Genomic DNA, 24,468 nt, shown 5'->3' on the forward strand with positions numbered 1-24,468 from the left:
TTTTAATCCTACAAATTACCCCTCTTCCAAGGCTGTCTCTGCCTGCTATTTAAACAATGTATTTACTAGACTACAAATTTAAATTCACAAATACAATTTTTTTTTTTAATGTCTGTAAGACCAAGTTTGTATATTTCATTAAAAGAAGTTTTTTCTTGATGCAAAAATATCTCTGCCTTATTTTCTTCTGTTAACATTAAAATGTCAATTCTTAGGTAACTAAGTTTTAGATTCAGCAGCTAGATTTAATTGTTCTAATTGCCAGAACATATTTCTGCCTTTATTCTGCAAGGGCAGGGCTTTATTTCTTTTGCATCCTGTATATGTTAATAAAGAATCTAAAACATCTAAGTCCTTTAAAACACTTAAAAACAGTAGACAAATAAGACTGAATTCTTTTTATCAAATTATCAGCTGATAGTCTAATAATAGCTACGACTCAAAAGCTGTTTTTATACAGTATTTGCCAGTGCTGTTTGCTTAGATTTTAATCTAAAATTTTTGTTACTTTGATTTTAAAGAAGCAGTGAAGTTTTATTATTTAGCAGAATACTGAAGAGTTTATAAATTCTATTTTAAAAGCTGACATGAAATTCATCTCCCTTTGAAGGCAAAAGAAATTTTACCACTCATTTTAGAAGAGCAGGATCAGTCCACAGGAATTTAAAATCCAACTGTCTCCTAACTTCTACCATATAAATTTGGTAACAATTAGGTATGCTTATTCTTTAGACATTTTTGATACTTTAAACCTTTTTTATTACTGTTAGGAAATAAATCCAGCAAAAGGAAAAAATATTTAGCTGGTATTTTGGCTAAAGTATAAAATATTCCCCCTTCACCTTTTTCTTCTGTATACAAAGGTACAAAACATTACTCTAAATAGATTTCAGAAATACTTGCATTTATATCTATATTAGATAACTGAGCTTATTTTGGTTTATATTTAGCTGCATGCTACGTAGTACTTTGGCTATTATGAGTAACTTCCCAGAATATAAGAAAATATCTTCCCTGAAAATTATTTCTCAACTGGATGCCATTTAATATAAATATTCACTTTAAAAAAAAGCTGCCCACTGAAATTATCTGGCTGGTGCCTGCAGTCCTAAAGTGTTTTCTCTAACTTTTAATCTGTTCTAAGTTTTGATTTCCTTTAAGTCCGAATTCTAGAAAAATAAGAAGATCTGTCTCTGTATGTCAATATTTCACAATACTTAATATATTCAAATAGAGGCTCTATAACTCTCAATCCCCTTTTTTTTTTTCCCTGAAAAAAGTAATTTCAGGTAGTACCTTTAAAGGCAGTAAGATTTTGCCTAAATTAAGTATGGAAGTCAAAAGACCTGTATGAAATTTCCCTTAATATGAAAATATGGTTTTATGATTTTGTGAAAATAATGTTTGTGGTAGACAGTATGTTATCAAAGCAGCTTTGAAAGCTTATACAGTTACCTTTCCTGAATGTTCTGGCTACTTCTGGTCCTCCCTTATCTGGAAGAAAAAGCTGGTTTCCAAGTTAAATTTGCAAATTATTGTTACAAATCAAATCAACAATTTCTTTACTTTAAAAACTCTAGCACTTCTGCAAAATTTTACTTATTTAGTTAAAGATTCAGGCTGCTTGTCCTGGAGATTATAATTTTTGTAGAACTGATTATAGCAGATCCCAAACATCCAAGAAAAGAAACTCAGACAAAACCACAGTTAAAGGCTTTTTTATTACCTGGTTTTTAATTCATTTGGAATACTTAACGTTGCTTGTTGTATACTGCATTTGGAAACATGTAGTTAAAAGTTTTAACTTTTACTTTTGATTTAGTGCTTTCAAAACTTAGCTCTAAAAGTCAGGTACTATGAGAGGAAGCACTGCAACATTATCAACTGGAGATTTTGCTGGGGCAGTATTATGTTAACCTGCATTCCTAGGAATAATTCTGATCCACAGAAATGTTCCTATTGAGTTCCTTGATATTATTTTCATGAATATGTATAAATATTCACTAGAGGTTGCAGGATCTAGCCTCCAAATCACCACCAGAAATTCCCTACTTCTTTTAGTAAAGAACAGAAAGCATTTGTAGTTCTGATGTTGATCAAAGCTATTTTAACAGGACAAAACAATTGTGGAAAGAATTGTTTAGATTTAGCCCCCAGGATTTATAAACTCCTTCAGTAAGCACTGCAGTTTAGCCTCGTGTAAAACTGATTCCGGACTCAAGGAGCATGTGGTGCAGAGACACAGCAGGACACTCGTGAGCCCCCAGGCTGTGCGGTCCCAGGCACACAGGTCCCCTGTGTGCTCAGGACCCAGAGCACTAGTAAAAGCTGGGATGAATGCTGCCTTCCAATCCACAAACCTGCAGGTGCCAAGTAGAGAGGGCAATGGAAAGGCACGGGAGGTCTGTCAGGATCAGGTCTTTGTGGTGCATGCTCTTGCAGGTATACAGTTGGAAAAATTAGTAGTTCCATCTATTTTACCTGTGACCTTGATGGCTCTGGTATATATGCTGTTAAGTCATAGGCTTCCCCTCTCCCCCCTCGAAGAAGCAAGCTGGCAAGAAACTTTCCCAACAAATACAGAAAGTGTGAACTGGGAGAGGAGAGGTAGAATTAGTGAAAACTCCTTTACTTTACTCAAAATCAGGAGTTAAATCAGAATGGTCTTGTAAAAGAGTAACCAAATCAACCAGCAAAGCTTTCTACTGCTAGTTTTTTGAATTGCTGGAGTCGAAGCAAGTCTTCGAGAAGGTGCTGGGCAGGGAAGGGTTAACACGTTTCTTTGTTATGGAGTGACACTGATGGCTCCATTTGAGGTGACAAAGATAGTTATGGGCTTGATCCAAAGAAATCGTGAGCACTTCCAGCAGAACAAGAGCTTGAAACTATGGAATAGTAGCAGACTACACCTTGTGTCGTTTTCTAAAGCTGTTGCCAAAAATAAAGCTTTGATAACATTTCCATTCAGAATTACCCTTTTTTGAGCAAAAAACTGTCTCACTAAATTAAAACAGAATATTTAAAATTTCAGTCCAGATGTGTAACAAACTTTTATTTAAACAAAATGTGAAACTATTTGAAATGTAATTTGTAAGTTGTCCTATTTTTAACTTCTAAAAAGAAATTAAAAATGCATTACTGATAAATAGGAATTAGTGCTATTCAAGTGAATTTGATTATTTCTGTAATTGCAAACAAAGCAAGTTCAAGTTCAGAGCCGAATAATTATTAATAAAGACAACTATTTAAACTAGAAAAAGTGCTTATATACATGTAAGGTAACTACTACAAGGTATGAAAAGATTTAGTCTGCTTTAAAACGTAACTGTTCCACAGGTATTAGGAGCCATGGAGTTGCTGATTTTACCCTTTATTAGCCCTTTCACAGTAGATCGTGATACTTAAGTGCTTCCCTAGAAAAACTACCCTCCCTTTACAAGTCCCCACTTCCAAAGAGTTAACCAAACACCTTAATCCCAGATTTTATTTTTTAAAAGGTCTATAACTTAACTGGACTCTAATGGTCATTGTTTGGTCTGTTGCCAGTGGCAAGACTCTTTTGTGTAGCTCTCACACTGTCTGCACAGTCTCAGGTATGTCATCTTTGCTGTGCTCTTGCATCCTCAGCTGTAAAAAGCCTATTATGAGAGGGACCAGCTCAAGGGACCAGATGGGTAAGCGAGGAGTAAGAACTCCTTTCTGAGAAGTTGAACATTCTGCATTAAGCAGAAAATAAAGTTTTTATTACAAATTTTTCCCACTAAAGTCAACAGCCATTAACTGTTTTAGAAACCCCACAACTGAACCTTCAATGCATGCATGACTTGTGCAACATCTTCATGGGGTCTGATCACAAAAGCTGCCTTTTGTGATCAAAGGTATAGTCTGCCAAAATCCACTGAGGTCAGCAACTGTTCTGTGATTAGCCCCCAGTGCTGTTAACTCTTTACAGCAGGTTTATGGCAAGTCTTCCAGAGAAGTGACTGCAAAAAACTTTCCATTCCTGGCACACGCATTCAGTTCCCTACATATAAATGCACTCTGTGAAACTGGAAGTAGATGCTACATAGCACTGAAACATGGCAGAAAAGTTCCAAACATTTTAAGAGCAAAGATTTCCACAGTTTGGTGACAAACTAAAGCCAAAGTTACTGATGTGAACACCTGAAGCTGCAATGACATCAGCAATTTCTCTCATGTATGCCAGTAAGGACTCAGGTCCACCATACACCATCACTTCTATCACTGAAATGCTGTCAGACTACCTGTATGAGACACAGAGAGTGGGACCTCAGTCTGCCTGGTAAAAGGATCATGCATGACCTCTTACGACTAGGGCACAGAGATCTGCAGTAAATATTAGGAGAGGCAGTAAGATGTACCTTAATTTTCAGATGTTGGGGGCTGAAATGTGGATAATAACTTGTCTAGAAAGTTACCACCTAACTCTGTGAAATCACGCTTTGTGCTGAGAGCCAACATGTCACCTGCACAGAGCCCTAGTCCTAACAAGTAGGATTCCATCTGTCTGCACTCTGCGGAAGAATCAGTTTTTCCCTGATTACAATGAACTACAGATCTATGCAGAATCTTGTACAGTCATTTTTATGACATTACTGCATTCAGACATCTTTTTTTTAGACTTTGCTCAAATAGTTTTCTTCATACACACTCTTTCCTTAAAAAAAAAAAAAAGGGGGCAAACCCCATTTTTCATGTACAGTGTACTATCTCAACTTTTTTTCATATTAGGAAAGATAAGATTTTACTAACAGAAATTTTTCATATTATTTACTCTTTAGCCAGGATCTTGATACTAGTGTTTAAGGAAATACTTAGCTTTTGAATTACATGTAATTTAGGTATTACTTTACAAAAACTGTATCACAAAACCTGCACTTTTCCCCTCTCCAGCAGAACTCTGCCAGAGGCAGCCCCTTTGAAGCCACCCAAAACTCCAACAACTTCACTGGATGGAGGTGTACCATCCTTTGTATCTGTTGTTAAGGAAGTGGGGAGGAAACATGGCAACGCTTTGTCATTAAAGTCATACAGAGAAGACCTGCTTACCTTTATATCAATCCCAACTGATGAAACTGTCTCCCCATCCAGTACCTGGTTTTCTCTCTCACGGTAAAACAGTACCTATCTTTTAAAACGGATCTGACAGGTATTTTTATATTGTTTTTTTTCAAAAGCAATGCTAAGACAAATATTTTAGTTAAAGTATATGATTTAAATAGGTTCCTTACCTCTGTTACTAATAGCACACACTGAACTGCTGAAGAGAGCAATTTTTACAAGTTCACTTGCATCTCACAGCCTGGTGCACTTTGGTCATGTTGAACAGCGAAGCTGGACTGGCCAGCTTACTCCTCTGCCTCCTTGAGTTCCCAGGCTCTGTGCAGCCCAGGGCAGCAAGTTCCAAGTCACTAAAATGGCCTTCTGATACTATTTTTTTACAAATCATTGAAACAGTTCTAACTAATCTTCATTACAAATGTAAGAAACAACCAGTTTTGACTGAGATAGATCTACTTTTAAACATTTTGTTGTTGTTTATCATGAGCTATTTCACCTCGTTTGTTCTTAAGCAAAAGTCCCTCCCAATATTAACAATAGCATGCTAAGACTACAGTGAGATGTGGCCCTATAGATTTTAATGTACATAATGGAAACATAGCAAACCGGGTTTGTAAGTTCAAAAGGAAAAAATGGTCTTCTTTGACAGTGACTATATCAAGCAAACCAAACACCAAAATACTGTTCAGTCTGAAAGAAAACCATATTTCCTGCTGCAGTTACGAAATATATGTTAAGGTTGTGTTATTTTAAATGGGATAAAAGAGTTTCAATGAGGAAGACATTCCTTCCTCTTTTCTGTCAGTTTAAGTCTTGAATGATTCCAGTGAAGTGACTGAGGTTACTTAAACTATATCTCTGTAACTGAAGGTCGCTTACCAATACATCTCCCGGGTAGTTTAATTGACAGACACGTCTCCTACTATTTGGTTCAAAGTTTCTCTACCTTTGCTGTAGCCAAAAATATATTAATTGTGAACACCTCCAAATTGTTCAAAGTCCTTCTGTCCCAGGAAGCAATGAATAGCTATATCAATGATTCACTGTGTCCTTCCACCGTGTATTGATAATTATCTCCTTTGCAGTTCCCCAGATAGATACAGTGAAACTTACAACGGATGGGATCTCCTATGTTGATGAGTAAAGCCTTCCTATTTTGGACAACCTTGCTATATATTCCATTTCATTAATTAATCAAAATCCATAGTTAATTTGCTTGCCTGCTTCCACTGCTCCTGTAAGAAAACTTTTCCAGAAATCTACACCTGTCTTGGCTAAAGCCATTCCCTAATTTTGAGCTTATATATTAGGGTCACAAATTGGAAGTACAAATTAGGACAAGTCAATAAGATCTCCAAAACAAAGCTGTGCCCATCTGTCTCGGGACATTATTAATAGGCGACTAAGTAAAATTATGTCGTGAGGAATGACTGCAGAAATGCCCCTTGCTCCAGCATATATTTCCTACTTTGATGTTTTCCAAGCCACACTGATGTCATCTACCTGGAGTCCTGCCTAGACTGACGCATGCAGTTTCTGCTGTCGTCAGTGAGAATTCCCATCCTGTACCAGGGCCTCTATACAGTCCTGTAGTTGTAATACTGCTGGTACGGCGCAGTCAGTGTACCACTGGAAGAGTGAATTCACTTCTCATTGCCTGGGATGTGTTGTAACTCTCTTCTTAGTCTAAAGCTGTGATGTTCTGGGATGGGATTCAAAGACGGGAGAAAACTCCTAACTACATTCTGTACTGTAGATGACATGTTGATACCACTGCAGAGCAGGAGGAAATCTGGTATCGAACAAACTGAACAAATGTATTGGGGTGTTCCAAAATGATGGGTGAAATGAGAATTTTCTCCAAGTAATAGGTATCTATCACATAGCCAGTTCTCATAAAATTCCTTAGATGTATCCAGTTCTCACTGTGAAAATTCAAAGGTATTGGTATGAACACCAGGATAAAAAATGGGAAGAAAAAAGTCCTGGTGTGGCCTTGCACTGTATTGTTTTCTGCACACAGAAAAGTAGTATGGCTCCTCGAAGTACTGGTAGGAAATGTATAAGCCTTGATGCACTTCAATCAGTTAGATAAATTTATCTATCTCTTGCTATACCCACCACAATATATAAATCTTTCTGACATACATCAGTGACATCGGTGACTAGGAACAAGTCATACCATTCAGAAATAAGATATTTAATGGCCACTAATCCTATCATAATAATTACAAAATAATGTAATGATGAGCCATAGTAAACAAAATATATGAACAAAAATGGCAAGGAAAAATGCAATTAGAGTCTTGGGCTTGATCCAACTCCCTTTTGCTTCAGTGGGAGTTCTGATAGACTATTACCCCTATGTAATTAGAGATTTAGGCTTAATTCAGTTCCCATTTCCTTCAGGGGAATTGGGATAGGCCCCTATGCCCTAATTTTCTGCTGCCTTGCCCCTTGTATACTTAGCTCTGTAAAAGCAAAGTGGACCTGTTTCACTGTGCTGGTACACTGTATCATATTAGGGAATCATGTTTCAAGACTCAGATAAGAAAAGTAAGTGCAAAACAGAGCATCAGCACCTGTTTTGCACTCACTTTGCACAGCCCTAAATTATTAAATGAAGCAATGAACAATAAAGTCTTTATTTTTATCCAAGGTTTTCAAAATTCCTAGTTGTTTAGCAAACTATATGAAATGCTCTCACTTCAGGAAGATTACTTCACTTAACAAATTAAGTAGACAGAAAAAACTGATGGATATAGCCTCTTGTTTTGGCTCACAAGACAGCTCAAAAAGCCTGTAAAACACTTACTAGGGGTGCATATTCCAAACTTGGCATCAGAAATCTTAAGATTTGTATTTCTAAGCATGAGGCAAAATCAAGCAAAAAACCCTATCAAAACTAGTCTTGGACATATTCTGCATTCCTCTAAAAAACAAAGGCTAGCTCTTTCATTTTGTGCAAGAATATAGACATTATTAACTTGATAAATTAAAATACCTTTAATGTTAGCCATCATTACTGACCCTGATGTTGTCATAAGCACTCAGTGGTCAGCATTCTGTACGCTGAGAACATGGTAAATGTCTGCAAACTAGTAAAAGCAAACTTCCCTTGTACACAGCCTTCTGCACAGAGATATTCTGACTCTCCAGACCAGGTCAAAACAGGTTAACCAGGTTTTCATGAATGCATAGATACATATGTCATGGGCAAGCACAGGTCCTAACTAGTATAGCCAGAACGAGCTCAAGTATAAACATCCTCTCATTCAGCATTGACAGACACAGCTAAACGGGTATATTTATGCCTTATACTGACTTGAAACAACTAAAATGGATCATATGTGTGTCCAGATGGACACACAGAAAAATAAATACAAAACAAGCAACTATGTGAAATAAACACATACAAATATTAAAAAAGCTAGGGGCACATGTGCAGACACACACACAGATAACACGTGCACAGTTACACTCAAACAGCATACATGGTATGTAGGCATTTGCATACTATGTACACATCCCCATACTCCTGTCTGTCTGCCCAAATCAGCAAAAATAACGAATCCCTTGGTTAGAACACATAAATTTGAGCTAAAAGAACTGTGCCAATGCCTTTCCTGCTGTTACTGATATAGTGCCATACATGCATATATCTCAATACAGGTAAAACCACACAAAAAACCCAGTTCCTGATATTCTAAATTAGACTAATCCAAAACATACCTTAGGGGCATAAGGAAAAGGGAGAAATAGAGTGGGGATGCTTGAGCAGTGCAGGGGTTTTCTGCAGAAGGCAGCCAGTTGTTGCTGTTTGGTTCCACATAGTCCTTGCCATTTTATGTTATCATCCTTTTCAACCTGTTATCATGGACATTTCACTAGTAGATCTCCTCTGAAAGGACTTGCAGAAGAAACCTGTCCTGAGGAATCTGCAGAAAAAATGGTACCTGAACAGCAACATTAACTGAGAGTTGGTGTAATAATTTTGAGAATAGAGGCATTCTGGGAGTCAGAGCAGAGATGAGAATGAAAGGACAGGAGAAAGCAAGGGAAACACCTAGGAGGAGCTAAGTTAAATTCTTTAGAAAGCAAGAATTATGGAGAAGATTGAGGTTAATGATGCCACTTCTCTTCATGCTGGTACAGAGGTCAGGGCAGCAGTCAACATGTTGTTCTCCTCAAGACACTGGAGCATTTACTGAAGGTCTCCTGTGAAAGGACTTTGTAATAGGAGACTCTGGCACCACTGGAGAGGTTATGAGCATTGCTGTCCTTTTTATAATTACTAGCCAACACTGAAACTGTCATGGATGCTATGGGACAATCACACTTAGTCTCACTGTGGTAGGATTGTACAGTCCCACAACAACTAGGTGCCTCTACCCCAAAGGCAAATTGAAGGATAAGCTCATTCAGACAAAGAGCTAGACAGGTGTAGTTATGGCACTGTATTTTGACAGTAAGTATTAACTCATGGCTCACCATGCATTATTGGCAAAGTCATATCATATAACTCTTCGATGGTTTGTCATTTATTAAATGAGGAAAAAAGTTTAAGGTTTTTATTGGAGTTTTTTGTTGTTTTGTTTGGTTTTGTTAACATTTTTTTATTATTATTATTTAAATGGGATTATTCCCCAATTAATCTTGGTGAAATGTTTGGGGAATTCCAAGCTGGCAGCACTATATAAGTAACAAGAACTAGGTAGCAGGTGTTGCAGTATTTAAAAAGGTAATGCACGCACACTTTCCACTGTCTAGTTCACAGTTTATACTAGTAAGTCTGTGCATGGGCTGGTCCTCTGAGCTGTAAGTACCATTAGTCAATATAGATGTATATTGTCCTCTCAGATGTATAAGTCAAGATTCTTCTAATTCCCTTTATCATCAGTTACTAAAACCTGGAGCTTAAAGGAAATTACTTGTGAAAACAGAAAAGGTTTAGGGATGCCAATGACAAATCAACATTTTAATTATATGTATGTATAGTCAAAATGCATACATGTATAAAGAAAAACTTAATGGACCATATTGACCATCCATGAAGAATGTTGATGGTGGTTTTTTTTTTAATATATCTTTTAAATATTAGCCTTTTCCAGCAGCATGCACTGGTGAGATGCACTGTCTGATATGCCCTTGGCCAGAATCATCCTTACACACATTGTGCAGTTCCCACACATTATGCAGTGTGCTGTAAGCTGATTATTTTCTTGGCTGCAGCCCACCCTCTAAGTCTGGGCATTTCAGTGTGGAAGGAATTCCTGTACATATGTCATTTGTAAAGCACTGCAAGATACTTTGAAATGAATACACACTGATAGCTATACACAAAAGGAGACATAAATAAAAGGAGTGTTATATTTTTGTAGCATTTGATTGCCTAAAAAGTGCTAGTCTTGGAGGTGGACTTCAGGCTTCTTGAGCTGTAAAACAATTACATGCACCTATGTGTGGTAGCACATGTTACAATTCTTCCATAGCATAAGTTTTGCTGTTTGAACTCCCTCACAAAATTTCCAGGTAAAATTATAAAGAAGATACATGGTGGAATGGACTGAAGGGTAATTCTCAGCATGCTTGGTTTGGGAAGTCTTTGAGATCATCTGGAGAAAACGGGGAGACATCTGTGCAGGATGTTGTTCTCAGGAAGGGTTCAACACAATCCTGCAGAGTCACTGAAGAAGCAAAGAGGTTTTCAGTCTTAGTCATGGCATTTAAAAATATAGACTTGAGCTAAGTAAGTCAAGGAATCACATTTCTGTTAAAACCAAAATATTTCCTTAAATTGTAGTTACGTATTTTTGATGCTTCTTGAAGATATATACATGCTCCTAATTTCAATCCTATTAACTTAGCAGTTAGGAAATTTGCATCAATATCTTCCTGCCTGCGTAATTAAATTCCCCTTTTAAAAAAAAATTCAAATTAGCAACAATAAAAGAAACTACGAAAACTCTGTTGAACTCAAGCAGTTACCATAAACAACTCCCCCAAACAATCAGGCATTATGCAAAGTTATTGCTGCTTAAGGAAAGAAATCCTGAGAGAGGGGGTCAGCCCCTGTTCTCGCGAAAACCTAAACTGTAACTCCCATTGACTGAAAGGAGAGCAGAACCAGAACAAGAGGGACACCTGATAACAGGGCAAGGTGTACTAATGCACTGCTATGTGGGGAGAAGGGCCATGACAAAAGGTGGAGTGTTTCAGGCCAGCAGAATACACGTTACCAGAGTTGCTGGGAATGTTTAATTCAGTCTCTCATCACTGAACATTCAAAAAACCCTGAAGCTGAATTGAATGGTGACAGGCTTAAAGACACATGACTGTCTCAAAACACAGATTCCTTAACAATTTCAGTAATCATTTTGAAATAAGTTTTGTCACACTTTTAAGTCTCTCTGACTTTCAGGTCATCATCTGCATTCTGCATTGCAGTACAGGTCACCAATTTACAACAAACAAGACTCATTTTCTAGTACTTGTTAGTTTTCATTTTTTAATTACTGTGTCATAGAAAAGCTCTGATTTTGTTTTGGATAGCAAATCATTCAGAGGAAAGCTGAAATCCAAAAATATAAACAAAACCTCGTATATTTCAGGAAAATGTTCAATGAGATATCTCAACTTCAGTTGTTTTATTTCTAAACAAAATCTTAAACTAGAAACAATTTCACTCATTTGCCCCTTTAACTATTATTTCCATAGCAAGACAGATGCAACTGAGACAAACAAATTATTTGTGAGGAACGTATTGCAGAATTTTTTTTGGTCATGTTTCCATTTTACTGGTCTTGAATGTGAAGGTTTTCAAAGTTCTTCATACTTTTTAAGTGTATAAAATAGAAAACCAGAATTTACTGCATTACAATTATACATATTGGAATACTTTGATAGATGGGTAGACAACACTAAGTCATTTTAATGCTGATGTACCATCAAATTATAACGCAAGGATACTGGTTTAGCTATGATAGTATAGGCATTGCATACTTGAGGCCCAGAAGAAACTTTAGTAAAGTATTAAACTATTTTAGTAGTATGAGTGCATTAGGAACATAATTTGAACTAGAAAAATGTAAAAAATATACAATTGTGTCAGCAAACTATATATAAAATAACCCCAACAAACAATAAAAACCAGAAAACGAATATATGAAGAGGTTTGTGTCTATACATGATGGAATCTGTTGTCCAGTCACTACTGAAATGAGGTTGAAATGGTACAAATAACCTTGAAAGTAAGACATTGGAAGTAGCTATGCCAGCTAAGCTACCAATCTGAAATCAGTGCATGCACATATGGACCACAAGTTGCGAGCACTATTCATGTATCCTGCATGAAATGAATCTGTCAGTCTCAATTCATGTCCTGTGTCCACATCACAAAAACATTCCCTTAAAAATGACCTCTCTGGTCGGGAATTTCAGCAAAGACGTAAAAGGAAGAAGGAGACACAGAAAATCAACCTCCTTTGAAGCTCTAAAGCAGTTCACAGAGGAGCAGCGTGGGAGAACTTATATTCTGATGGCCAATGAGAAAGAAATGATCCAGGAATGGGCCTTCATAAATCTTACAGCTGCAGCAGATCATAGATCATGAGCTATAAACTGTTCTGGATCTACCTGTGGTCAGCAGAAGAGTTTAAACTAATGACTGCCAAAAACTGCATTTTCAAATGCATACTTGGATCTCTAATGCACATGTATAATAGCCATCAGAAGTGAATTTTTTTTCAAAGTTTGCATTGCAATCTGGTTTTTTAATATATCCAAGCACAAAAAAATTGATATTTTGTTTAAAAAGAACACAACATCCAGCTGCAAATTTCACATTGGGACTGAGCCACTCATATAAATTTGGGGGTTTTTAAAATTGTCTCACAATTCTGGGGTTCCATTTCTGGTGTTCGAGGAACTGATGGGGTCTGTATATCCAGATAGACCTCTTCTGATAAGAAATATCAGAAGTTCAGAAGGTTAAATATTTATAAGTGGAGTCATGTGTTTTGCATTGTCAGCTGGCAAGATATTTCCCACAATGCATTTATGAGATGTAACTTTTTTTTTTCAAAATGTCAATGAGCAGACATATTTTTCACAAATTATTGAATGAGTAATTGCCAATAGATTTCTGCCCCTGACATTGCTCACAAGTTATTCACTAAAACGACTGCTTTGCGTATTTTAGGAATTCACCGTTCATGGATTAGTATTTATAAGGGGCTGCTGGTCACACAAATCACCTGACATTTTTCTTAACCTTAGCTGGTAAACTTGCAACCCATCAAAGGCTTCCCTAAGAGCTGCACGCAGACTACCAGTTCAGGCATTCATATGGATACAGAAATGCATCATTGCATGTGACAGTTTTTCTACAGAATATCACTCTAATGAATGTTTGTGGGAAGTGAAGGAACTGCCTCAATTACCATCAAAACAAATAGTTATATTCAAATAAAAGTTCACATTTTTTTTCAACAGTCATCAGTCTGTATGTACTAACTCCATTGACAGAACACATTTACAGATTTTACAGATGAATAGAACATTAGTTAAAACTACTCTAAAATTCTTAGTTTAGAACACATTCCAGCGCTGTATGTGCATGACTTCTTCTATCCACAGAAACCCCATACATACAAAAAGCATAAGAAATAGCCATGAATATTACTTAATACCATTTGAAGTGCATTGGAATTTTGTTCCATCTGCCCCTTGTATGCTCCCTTCAAGGATTTGTTTGTAAATCCTAAACCAGTGCAAACTCAGTGCCATGCCTTCTGACTTTCCCCCAGGTTTCCCATTATTTTAAGCATATAGTGGCATCCACATTAGTGGACAATCCTTGGTAAAAATATAGCACAACTTTCTGAATAGTTTCCAAACAACAAAATCCAGTTTGCTTTTCTAACTCATTGAAATAAGCAGACCAGCTCCCATGAGTTAAACAAATAGCATTTGGCCCACAGAATGCTTCACTCAACTATCAGACTAACAGAAAGCCCCAGAATAGCAAAAATACCTAGGACATTTTATTTACTTATACAAGATAACTCTAGGAATAGATACACCCATTTGAGAATGTGGAAACAACCTTAACAGACTCCCACAAATCTATGTGGCACTCTGTCATCACTGATTTGCCGCAAGACATATCAGCATCTGATTCAAATCTTTTCTTTAAATTCATATTTTTACCTGTAGATTTGTAAAATATTATTAACAGGAAACGTAAAGTCTTCTCCGCTAACAAAATAATCATCTGAAGGAAACCTCTGCTCTGTGGCTGACAGTACGGCTCCTAGACCACTGCCAACAAATGGTCTGACTCAGCAGAAGCCCGGTTAACGTGCCTGGCCAAATTCAACCAGGGCTTACATCAGGCTACAGAGGACATTTCAGAATGAAGATGTGCCCTGAAAGATTATACTGACACATAGTGATCTCCTGCTGAAGAGCCTACAAAGGATCAAAATAATCTGAATAAGTCATAATAATCATCTGAATAATCTGAATGCTCAATTCAAGAAAAAGTTGTCGACTGAGTGCATCCTTTCAGTAGGGTCTGAATTTTGGGGATTCTATGGATTGTGGCAGCAAACTGTGAGTTATAAAAAAATACCTTGGGGCTTTACCAAGGGGTTTACAGTAGATAGCGTCCTTTGTGGTGGCATTAGATTTTCTGGCAACAGTGGCACAGAGACTATGGTGACTGTGGCATAGCAATAAAAACAGCAATGCCTTTCTGTCTTTACTGGTCACTCTCCCTGTGCTCATCCTCACTTCCCTACTACATTACAAAAGAAGTTGATATTTATTAATTAAATCAAATAATATTTATAGAATCCCTTTCATTATCCTTGGGGAAATACAAATTCAAATACAGTCAAATACAATCACAACAGCAAACTATTAAACAGATTAAAATAGTAAGATATTCCAACATTCATCAGGACAAAATCTCAGATTTGAGAGAGAAGACAAAGGGATTGACAAAGAGAGGGAACTGCAACCCTTGTAAGAGGGATCAATCCTTCCATCTCGTTGCTGTGGCAAAGGCACCTACAAGTCACATGCAAGACTGTTGGCTACACCTCCTCTGAAACATTAAAAGGTGCCAGGTACACTACCTTTGGCACCTCTTCTCCAGTTTCTAGAAGATCCCTGGCATGGCTGAGGCAGGGCCAAACAGCACTCTCCCAAACTGCTCCTGGGTGTGGGCCGGAAGCTACCACAAGCCAGCAACTGTTCCCAAGAGATATTTTGCATATGGTTGTCTTGTCTTGGGAGATCAAGACAGCTTAATTGTATGGATACTGGATGTTTTGTGCCAGTTGACCTCAGTGCCAGAGAATGGTCCAAGAGGCATATCATTTACTAGCATGGACACAGCCAGTGATGTGAGCCTTCAAGATACATGGCACCAGTTCTGAGGTATCTGGCAGTGAGCTGCTGGTTTCCTTTTCTTTAAGGATTTTAAAGCTATATGCCCAGGATTTGAGAGACATGCAGGGAGACAGGTGCACACTCTGTGGCAACTTTAATCTCCTAGATGGCTTTTGAAAATAACTGTATTCTACTAGTTCCTTTCTCTGCTGATCTGATAACATCAGCACAGCTCCAGACTACAAATGTTTCATGGCTTGGCACGAAGAGCAGCCCAAACCATATGTATGCAATCAGTAAAGGCAGTGATATGGTTCTAGGGAAGCTGGGGATGTGGTGGTGAAAGTGTTTCAGAAAAGACGTTTTCCATGCCTTTGTTGGTAGTGAGAAGTACTCCAGGTTTTACAATTTTCTCCCATTACTCTAGCAGGTTTCCACCTCCCCAGTAAGTCCTTGATGCCAAAAAAAGCTTTTGTCTCTAGAAGGCCTAACAAAACTGAGGTGGTTAGAGGCCACTGCTGAGTGACTTTGGGTAATCTATCTCTGCAGCACTGACAAACCCAGGGAGAGAAGACGTAGAAATGCAGAGAGGATCTGGATGACCTATGTGCCACTGGGATTTACTAATCACCACCACAAAGGAGTCACTAATAAACAATATATATGTTTAAGATATAATGTCCATCCACTGAAGTGAAAGAGCATCCAGATAAGACTAGAGGAAATATTTTCCAGGGTTGAAATTTTCTGATTTTACCCAAGAACAGAACTTCCATAAGAGCAAGTCCGGATAAAAACACAAACTCACAAGCAAGGCACAAATCTACCCTGGCAATGGGGAATCTACCCTGGCAATGGGGAATCTACCCTGGCAATGGGGACAGGCAGCCATAATCAAGTAGGTCTACAGTTTCTGAATTTCTAAAATAGTATATGGAAAACAAGAAGTTTGTTTTATTCTTACATGATAAACATACGTCCACATTATTATACCCACTTGTAGGCACCTTAATTTAATATTTACATGAGATAAAGAAATATGTACTATGCTTTATCACTACTTAAGATGTTTTACACATTTATACCCAGGTAGAGTCCTGTTCCTTATGGTCTGTACTTTGCAACTGTATTTGATAGAAGATGCAAGAGAATGCAAAAATTCTTACTGAAAAGGCAAATAAGTCTCAGCAAGTAACCACGTTGGTCAAAAGACCAACATTTTGCTGCCGTACTAGTGGGAGACAAAGAAAGAAGAGCTATATATGAACAGTTACCAAACGTATGGCTTTCATGTCCCCTGCACAGAGAGGTTCTTCAAATTTTGCAGCTCTGTGGCTCTGTTTTCACGAACCTCACAGTCTGCTGGTCACAGTCACCCCACCCTTGCAAGAGTTCAAAACTACCGTTCTGTACATGGAAGACAAGAAAGGTAACCAGTGTCTCCAGATAAGGGGCCTCTGGTACCCACCTGATCTCCTGCCTAAGGAAGCACCTCTGTATTATAAAGGTTTAGCTATAACACACTATATGTATTTATTCTAAAGCAAAGATGACAGCAGTTGAGTTAGCTCTAACCAGATTAGAGATTTCTTTAATGTTTAACCACTGATGACCCCACTTTGGGTTTTTATGCAAACAGTGCAGCCCACTGAAATCTATCGTGGAATATCTTTTGTTCCTGTGATGTTGCTACTGTTTTCAAGGTAGGCAAGACTCTATAGTGATATCAAAGTGATTATGGAAGAAACTCTCAACAACCACCAAGGGATCACAAAGAAAACTGCAAGCCAAAGCAGCAAGTAGGACTACTGAATCAAGTAACACTGACTACAGAATGAGGTAAGGCCTGACAAAGATGGCAACTGGATAAACTCCATGATGGACATCACTGTGTCATGCAATATAGAACCTAGCACGGAGCAAGTATGATTTCCATTACCTAGCATCCAAACCCACATCTAATCTAATGAATAACAAAAGCCTGTGCTAGGAGTTTCTAAGAAGGAACAGGAAAGGAAAAACAATGAGCTCATGCCTTCTGACCTTGCTTGTTTTTAGCCTGGTTTCCTATGGCAACAAGGCTTGTGATCATGCTGTGTGTGTGCATGTGTATGTACTTGTGCGTAGAAAAGTCAAACAGAAAGTGACCATCAGGGTGTTCAATAACTGTTGAATGCACTGCTAGTTTGCAGTCAGACCTGGCACTTAAATACAGGTCTCAGTGATAATGAAGTTCCTTCAAGTTTTGTGAAAGTAGGTGGCCACCAAGACTACAGAGACCTGTAAGTGTTCCAGGTTGGAGGAAAAGGCTACACTGTGAGTACGTGCCTTATTAGGCACATGAGAATCCACACAGGAGAGTGTAGTTATAAATGGCCCAATTGAAGGAGAAGTATCCATCAAAATTTACAGCAAGGCATGAAACAACCCTAGGAAACCAGTTTTTTCAGGTCTAGTGCTACTCCATGTAAGACATTCAGGTGATGTTCCTTTTCCTAGTTTTCCTGGTGAAAGTTAACGGGGACGCCTTCATTGCTGGTATTCAGGAGCTGATCCTGATTAACAAGAAGACAAGACCTTTCAATTCGGAATTTTTTAAAAGACCCTGGTATGTCAGTAGCCACATAAAGATGTCTTGCAAGACAAATGAGAATCCAAGATTTGATGACCACCTTCTTCAACAAAGGGCCAAGAAACATCACAGTCAGCTTAGCTGAGTCCTCTAAAGACAACTGAGAAAAAAACAAGTGTTGACACTCGTTGACATTGTTGAGTGTCTGCCAGACAAAGGACAGGTAATTTCTGGTGTGGTTTGGGAAGACCCACCAAAACCTTTCCACTTATCCTTGTACATAGCCTTCTGACACAGCAGGCTGCTTGTTTTCTTCCTCTCAGAAATATTTAACAACAGAGAGAGAGTAAGTGACTATTCCAGACAGAAACCTTCAGAAACTATCAGAAACCAGGATATGCAGATGGGATCACCAAACTACACTTGTAATAGAAGTGAACAAACTAGGATAAATGCATGTATGCCAATATCCACAGATCGGTAACTGGCTGTCTAAGAACAGTCTATCTGAAACTCTATCTGCTTGTTGAAGCCTCCATTTTGATGAACTGCGTTTCATGTAAATACTACGTACCATTTGAAAAACAGCTGTCTGTCCAGGGTTATACTGAAAAGCTGGTGGAGACGGGAGGAGGACCTGAAGTCCTGCTTATTAATGCTCTATTTGAATCACAGAACCTAGCTATTCATTTGGGCCAGTCATACTTACAGGACAGAGAAGCAAAGCTATTATGAAGTAGTTTGAAGAAGGAATAATGTCCTGTATTTCTGTCACTCACTTTGGCAGACAGTCATCTGTAGTATGAAGTTCTACATGTGAGTAAATTCCCTCTTTCCTGTAAAAGTCAAAATTGCCATTTGTCATCGCTATGTACAGTTCAATAGCTATCACGTTTGACTCCAAAGAGTCTGCTCTCTGTGCCTGATGAATTCGTATCTCTATACATTGGCAGATCAATTTGGGATCCTCTGATCTGGAAGTCACTCCAGAGTAATCTGAAAATAGTCTTTTTGATTTGGTTCCAAGTCAGACGTGAAATGTTAAAATCTTCACTCTCCATGCCATCAGGCAATATATGAGTATATCTAAGGGCAGAATTTGACTTCCATAGTTTTCCTTAATTTCACTATTGTAAAAACAATATTGCTTAAAAACTTAATTGTCATTTCCTAGGTAGATATATTTGTCACATTTGCAAACATGGCTTCTAAAACATTGATTTTTCTAGCCTCCTTATTTACCACAGACTATGTCCTCAAATCACTTTTCTCTCATTGCACAAGCTTCTGACTATATTATAAATATTCTCTGAGTTGTGAAATACTCTTTTTATGCACCTCTGTCCTTCTGCTTTTACATCATACCCTTCACCTCTAAAACTGATACTGATCCCATTAAAAGAAGTACGAGCATTATCAAGAACCAGGCAAGTAGCCTTTTCTTAGATGGTTTTTAATTTGTGGCTGCAGTTTGAAAGGGGTGTGGTGAAGAGGAAAAAAGCCTAACTAACCAAAACAAAGTTCTTAGTGAAAAAATCACAGTAACAACTTATATATAAAAAACCTAAAAAGCTGTTAATCTAATGGCACCTTTAAAAATCCTTTTGACTCTCCACAAATTTTAGAAACTGATTCCTGTTTTTACAAATTTTTCAATTGGGCATCATCGGATGAGAAGATTTTTAGATGTCTGAATGTTACCTATAAATTGAACTAAATCAGAACCAAAAGTTTCAACAATCACAACGATTAGATTTGATTAGGGTATCAGGTATTTAGGTTAACTTTATCTTATGGTACCAAATTAGGAAAACAGTTTTGTTACATGTTATGTGTCCCAAACAATCCATTTCATAAAATATTCTGTCATATTTCTTGATGATCCTGGCAGGCATGTGTAATTAAAAACAAAACTTAGCATCTGTAGCCCTTCTCTTTTGTCTCCTCCATCCAAATATCTGCAGGTCCCAAGCCTGAAAACACGTACTTGTTTGAGGAGCCCTGCTGGCTTAGACTACTCACAAAATTAGACTTACTCATACGTACAGAAGTGTTTATAGTCTCAGACCTGAACCCCCAAGCTTGCAAAAGAGACTAACCCAAATAATGACTGCTCAATACAGGAAAACTTCAGTATAGAGTATTTAATGCTTTGAAGAATAAATGTAAAATTACAGAGGGGAGACTCTCATTTGAAAGACAAGATCTTTCTAAGGAAAATATTAGTAATATATGTAGAAATAGAGGATTAGAATCATATAGAAATGAAAACCTGCTTCATTTACTGTCCAGAAAGAAACAGTAAGTAAAATACCAAATAAAATCAATGGCTGGGATGGTCAATCATAATTGACAAGTAAATAAATTGTTAATCAGTAGTTTAGATAGAGGGGGGGAAAATCCAGGCTTTATTCTGAATGACTAAATGTTTTTAAATTTTTAATTCCAAAATTAAAAGAAAAATATGACTGTTACTGTGGAGTAAATATGAAAAGAGGATTAACATTTTTTTTAATATTCATATTTACTTAATAACATGTATAACAGATGATAGAGTGATAAAACGGTAGCATGCTGCTCTGACAATTTTTTTTTCTGATCCAAGCTTGTTTAACATTTAGCTTTCACTACTAGCTCAATGGAGTTATTTTTTTCTTCCTATTTTGGGTTACATTCATATAAAAAAACCATCCTAAACCTGCTTTGTTAGTTGTAAATGTGCAGAAGACTTTTGTTTGCATCTGACTGAGCCAAAACATACTTTCTTTACGTATCTGAATTGCCCATATAAAGCCAATGGGCTAGGTCCTGCTTACATATAATAGGACTAGATTCGTGGGACAGAACAATATGGATTTGCCTGTTACCTAAACATGCAAATAATTTTTATTTTATTAACTATAGCACTCATTATGCACTTTATATATCAATAACCCCCTGACTAGCTGTGGCAAAAACAACAGAGTAAAGGTTCATTTTTTCATTTGTTCTCATCTTCATTAGAAATTTGGATTATTTTTTCCCCAAAGGATGCAAAAGAATAATACTTATGGATGCAAGGGAATAATACTCACGGCTAATTTTTAATGCAAGTTTCTGCTCTGGCCACTCAGATAAATATTTTCATTTACTGGAAACAAGACTCTGGTAAATAACGTACAGAAAGTGAGTTACATTTAGCCTTGACACGCATGGGTTTGGAAACTGTATCATGCCTAACAGGCACACCTATCTTCCCCACCCCCTCCACCCCCAAAGCGTTCTCTAACTTCCATGCTAGACCCATGAATAAGCACAGACAAAGTAAAACTTCCAGTAGGTCTTACTTCTACTAGGTAAATGTGCTTCTTTATACTTTAGAATGTCTTCTAGGTCTCCATTACACCACCACCTAACTTTAGAATAAATAAAACAAAGCTATTACACATATTCTTTCAAATACGAGGTCAAGACTGCATTTGTTGTGCATCCAGAACTTCTAATTTCAAAAAGAGCACCCAAGTACTTTTGACACAGCAGGCATTGAGGCAGGCTGCTGGCTCAGCTGAGCAGTATCAGCCACCACAGCTCCAAGGGACTTCACACGTTACACACCTGCCTCTTTACAAGACTAAAATCCACCAAAGTTAGAAACTATTTGGGACAAAAGACCCGGCCCAAATACATTCCATTTTTATTTTGTCCCAGATTTTCTAACAGTTTGAGCTAGTGTTGCAGCAGGGCAGTGGGTAAACCAGCAGAGCACAATCTGGTGCCACGGCCGCAGGTGGCCTCAGCAGGATGGTGTGTGTCCCCTCTCCTGCCCACTCACCCTGCCCAACATGCTACCACAGGCTCGTGTGTCTGCTGGACTAAGGGAGTGGGGGACTTGACTGCACAGATGGGTTTCACCCAAGGCTGATGCCTAAATACAAAATGGTCACATTTCACTGTGCTCTGTTAGCACAGTTTGCATCTTTCAGAATCCCCTTAAATCCAAGATCTTCTATTCACTCCACTCAAATTCTGTTATTCAAATTCTGTACTGTTCTGGGCTGCTAGAAATGACAGAGAGCAAGTTGACTTGTTTCCTTCTTGACACCTTTTCCAGGAATTCGATTATATCTAACTGTGGTTACCTTTCAGATACCAGAAGGCAGTATCTCATTTATTCTTAAAGCTGATACAGAAATAAATGCTATATAGTTTGGGGACCATCCATAAGGCTAAAAAATAATGGCCTAAAAATTCAGACTTGCTTGTCTGAGGTTAGGCTCCTAAACTAGGTAGCAGGAAAGGCAAGCCAACAAATAAAAACATTTTAAATCAAGGAGCAACTATTTATTGTAATGTCTATGAACCATATAGATACTAAAGCCCACCTATGAAAGTAACCACTATTTTTAGTTCAGTAATTAATCAAGTGGACATTGTTAGGAAAATTTGGATAATAAAGTAAGCAGGTATTGGCCTATATTTGCTTTACCACTATGGAGTGGGGAAAAAAATCTCTTCTGGTGTGTTTGTTAGACACTTTAGATACACGTTCATAACTTCTCAGTCCTTGTGCTAGAGATGTTACAGTCTGTTTCCAAATAAAAATTGTGACATGAAGTGATCAACAAAATAGTTTTGACCTTCAAGTACAAATTAAAATGGAAAAAAACCAGCAAAAATTAATCTGTTGGTTTTCCCATTGAAAGCTAGATGATGGCTACTGCCTCATGGATATGTGTCTACCTGATGCATGCACAAAGCCACAGTAAAACTACACAAAATGTATGGCTTTTTATGGACAGATAGATGAATAAAATTTACATGGCTACACGTGCACACACACATACACAGAAATCATGATAGTTGTTACCCTCAAATAAACAAGGTTACTGGATGGACTGATACAATTTCTATTCAGTGGAAAAAAAGCCCTTCATTTCAGTGGGATTTGGATCAGATTTGGTTAAACTAGGTAAGGACTAGGTATATACCTTGTAGACAGGTATGTTCAAACACATTTTCAAAGCAACTAGTTATGAAATCCCCCTCCAGCATAACTGTTTCACTCTAAAGAACTATACTGCAGTTTCATGAACAACTTAAAATTCTATGATTCTAACCAAATACCTTAAAAACAAATGAACTGAGGATGGGTTAATTTTATTGTATTTATTATTTTCAGTTGCTATACTTTTCTTGTATTTTTAATGCACATATGCCAATATGTATATATATGCTGCATGTATATCCAGTCCCCCACGTAAAGAGATCTACTATACTAGTTCAAATTCATACAAGAAATTCCTTTTACAAGAATGAATCAAGAGACTGATTTAGTTTAATAGGAGTGAAAAGCAATGACCATTATTTCACTGGGACAGTTTTAGCTAAAATTTCACATATGGAGTAGGAGGGGTAAAGGGAGATGTGCTTAAGCAGTACCACTGAGTTCTGCAGTTACATGAGTGTTAGACAACAGGGGGGAGCGGACAGATTGTGGTCTTTAAGACATCAGGACACCCAAATTAATCTGAAAATTAAAAATAATGATGAAATGTAATGTTACTTTATGCAGAGCAATGCCTTCTTCCATTTCAACCTCACCAGATTTTTCTGATTTTTTTTTCTAAGATTGCTTTTCTTGCATGGAATACCTGATTAAGTTGGGCAGTAAGTAAAATACCTAAATTGTGAATTTCTACTGTATATAAATATGTATCAACTGAACAAAATAAAGAGATGAATATGCCTCAAAAGAAGAGGTCAAATAACTACATAATAAGGAATTACCACTCTTGAACCAGTACTTTTTGTATACAAGTCTAAAGGAGTTTTACTAATGGCTTTACTGTAGGAGCAGAACTAACTCCATAATCTCATGAGCCATATGGGAAAGCAAATGAAGGTCTTATGCAAAAAGAGTATATAGCAGGTTACAAGGGTTTCAGCACTCGTGTTCATTTGGGAATCTTTATACCTATTGGCATGACAGTACTTGGTCATATTTGGTTTACTGAGTGCTAAACTGCAGGATCTCCATTCTCAGTTTGGCAGCTGCATTATACATATATTTTTAAAACCCATCACATTGAGAAAGGCCTAGTTTGACTATGAATAATCAGAAAAGGAAACAAGCAAGCAAGCTAACAAACAAGGTAGTAATGGTTAGTGTGATACAAGTTTGGAAGGTCTTTGTTCAGTTGCCAAGCAATAATTGTTAAGTGTTTAAAAAAAAAAATCAAATAAAAATAATTAAAACCCCCCAAACAAACAATAAAACAAAACAAAACAAAAAAATACCCCCACTCTAATATTTTGACCACCTTAGCAGAAAGGACCCAGAAAATTAAATATTCCTCTCAGGCTTTGGGTAGTCCCTCGGCACTGGAGTAAATGTAGGATGGGGCAGTGAATTAATAAAGCCAGAATATCTATTGCTA

General features: G+C 37.4%; 1 long non-coding RNA gene across 9 annotated transcripts in view; it reads right to left on the bottom strand.

Annotated features, from left to right (window-relative positions):
• Nucleotides 1-24,468, bottom strand: part of LOC126651291 (uncharacterized) — a 76,143-nt gene that overhangs the window by 25,836 nt on the left and 25,839 nt on the right. For 3 of the 9 annotated variants that reach the window (XR_007631618.1, XR_007631619.1, XR_007631616.1), the window contains exon 3: nucleotides 8,815-9,038. The exons of 3 other annotated variants lie outside the window; for them this stretch is intronic. This is a non-coding gene — a long non-coding RNA (uncharacterized LOC126651291). The remainder of the gene's footprint in view (nucleotides 1-8,814; nucleotides 9,039-24,468) is intronic. 3 more of the 9 variants (XR_007631614.1, XR_007631615.1, XR_007631611.1) reach the window with 1 other exon arrangement.

Source organism: Myiozetetes cayanensis, unplaced genomic scaffold (genome assembly GCF_022539395.1).
Source record: "Myiozetetes cayanensis isolate MyiCay16 unplaced genomic scaffold, myiCay2020 scf6-25, whole genome shotgun sequence".
Classification (NCBI taxonomy): Eukaryota; Metazoa; Chordata; class Aves; order Passeriformes; family Tyrannidae; genus Myiozetetes; species Myiozetetes cayanensis.